The sequence below is a fragment of the Lynx rufus genome, unplaced genomic scaffold (genome assembly GCF_022079265.1).
Source record: "Lynx rufus isolate CCGP_SWC_20201006 ecotype Redwood Valley unplaced genomic scaffold, mLynRuf1.p SCAF_5, whole genome shotgun sequence".
NCBI classification, from domain to species: domain Eukaryota; kingdom Metazoa; phylum Chordata; class Mammalia; order Carnivora; family Felidae; genus Lynx; species Lynx rufus.
In genome coordinates, this window is record NW_025814867.1 from 24,644,455 (window position 1) to 24,647,426 (window position 2,972).

Below are 2,972 nucleotides of genomic sequence, written 5' to 3' on the forward strand. Positions count from 1 at the left end.
AAGATTTACTCCTTACTCCCAAGGAGTAAGATTTAGTTTTGGGAGAATAGCTTTTACTCTGTTTGTATATAAAGCGAAAAACACACAATTTTACATACATATTAGAGATGCATAGAGATATAGAGATGCATAGAGATATAGAGATGCATAGAGATGCATAAATAGCTGGATGGACCTACATTTATATGTGTGGTCTTAAAACTTCATGGGGGAGAGTGACTATGGAAAAAATGTCTAAAATGACTCGTTAGGGGGTTGATGATCTGGAAAGGTTGAGAAATGCTGTTCTAATGACTGAGTGGTTCTCTCTCCTGCCTCAGGGAGTGTCTCCATTTGTGCTGATGAGCAGTCTGCCGAACACTGGGCCTCGGTAGCTCTGTTCTCTGTCCGTGCAGCTCTCTCCTCTCCAGCACCCTGTCCCGCAAACTGTACCCGTCTTGGTCTCCCAGGTTCTCAGCCCCACTTCCTTGACTCAGGGGTGCTTCTAGGCTCTGCCTCGCTTTCCCCTCCTGGCACAGGGCCTGGAAGCTCTCTCAAGGTAATCACTTAGGGAAATCGCAGGGCTCACCTCATCTGCCTACTTCCTCCAAGGGATCACTCTCTTTCTATGCCTGAGGTCTAGTGTCCAAAATCCATTGTTTCCTGGGTTTTGGTTGTTTTATGCAGGAAGGCAGGTCTGCTCCCCGTTACTCTGTCTTGGTTGGCAGTGGAAGTTAGCTCTATTCACCTTGAACGGCACAGGTTTTGTGGCCTGGGGTCCCAACCGTCTACTTCTAGGCAGGTTTAGTTATACTATTCCCATAACAAATTAATTCTTATGAAATTATAACATGATAAAGGCTGGTTATTTAATTTTAGAACCAATCTCAGAGGAAGCATGGGAAGTTTATAGTTACGGGACAGAATATGATGTTACCCAGAAACAAGTTATATATGTGACAAGTATGGGCGTGGTGGTCAGCAAGGGTGGGCGTCAATGGAGGGAAAGAGTGGAGAACTCTAATTTCCTGACCTAACATGGGAGTGGATCAAAGTATGATGGTCAATAATTGATGTATCAAGAAACGGTTTAAAATACACTACTTAACGCCATAATGGTACACCAGCAGCACGAAAACGAAAATGTTCCTGACAGGGCTTGGGAATGAAGGGAAAGCAAAGAGAAGGAGCAGTGAAGGGAGCCCTGTTTTTCCTTTTCCTTTGTGTAGAGTCACAGATCTCTTAAGGTTGATAAAGAAGCAGCGGAGGGATGAGCCTCTTCTCTATCGCTGCCCTGTCCATGATGGTAGCCACCAGCCACATGTGGCAGTGGAGTTACTGAAATGCGGCTAGTGTGACTGAGGAAGCAAATTTTTTATTTCACTAAGTTCTTATTAACTAAAATGTAAATTTACGGCCACACGCAGTTAGTGGCTATTGTATTCGATAGCACAGATAGAGATGTTTCTATTATCACAGAAAGTTCTGTTGGACAGCATTGGTCTAGAATTTGGGAGGCAATTACCAGAAGAATCAAACCAGAAATGATTAAGCATGGTAAGTTCTTGGCACTAAGACCAGGGGGAAATGGAAGGAGAGTTTTACTCTCATATTAGACCTTTCAATACTTTGAATATTCATTATCTATATCGTATCTCGCTATATGTCCAGAACGCTCATCTCAACCTATAATCTCAAGCCACAACAATCCATTCCCAAAGGACTTTTGTGATTTTGGGTTTGGAGCAAAAAATCTTTTTAGAGGGAAGACATTTGTTGTTATAAATTCTAATAGTCATATTTCACCTAAGTTGTTAATTTCTATTTTCCACCTAACATCTGTGGCTTTGATAAAATGCAAAAGTATCGTAGTTCATGAAATTGAACTGCTATTCATCACTTTCCAGGCCACAGCTTTACTTTAAATATTCGATTCTTTGGTTTCTGCGGCCCCCCAAAGAGAGTTTTAACTTTTCTTGACAGTAAAAGTGGGAACTTATCAGAGAGAGGATGGCATTTGTTGGCAACATGTGAACATCTCTGCATGGAGGAGGACTGGCCAAACCACTCCCGTGGGGAGCAGAAGATAGGCCGTGTGAGCGGCACATGCACTTTTTAATTCACATTCTTTAGCATTTGACCTTTTTAGTAACAGGGAGCATACATTTCTCTATAATTAAGTAAAGCTAATAAAAGGTAGATTCGATATAATAAAACTAAATATTGGGCACTAGCTTTTTAGGAAACCAAGACCAAAATCCCTGACAAGGCCCTCCACCACTCATTCCACACCTCCCCCCTCTCATTGTCTGCACCCCAGTCTCACTATCCTTCTCTGGGTCCTCAGGCATGCCACCCTCCCTCCCATCACCGGCTTTGGCAACACGCTGGGTTCTCTCCCTAAATTGTCTGAATTTCACTCCCTCCTGACAATTTTTGCCTCCAGGTCTCAGCTAAAATACAACTCTCTCAGAGAATCTTCTGTGGCAGCTTGCATATTCCGAAGGTGATCTTAACATCTCCTAGCCTATATCCTCTTCTGCAAGACAACCTTGCCGCTTCCCTAGCAAGAGAGGGAGTTGATTTCTCCACCCACTTGAACCTGGGCAGACTTAGTGACATACTTGAATAATATAATGCAGCAGAAGTAACATTGTGGGACTTCTGAGGCTAGGCACAAGAAGTCTCAAGAAGACCAACAGCTTCTAGATAGGTCTTCTGGAACACAGACTCTTGGAACCCAGTGCCCTGCTAAAGGAAGTCCAAGTCACATGGAGAGATGATATGCAGATGCTTTGGCTGACAGCCCAGCCATGTGAGGGTGCCATCTTGCAAGACGGCACGTGTAGCCAGTCAGATGACTGCAGTCCCAGCTGACATCTGCCAGTGACTGCATGATAGACCCCAAGCAAGAACCACCGAAGTGAGCCCAGCCAACCCAAGACATAAGGACTGTTTTAAGTTTTCAGGGTTGAGTTTCAGAGCAATAGATA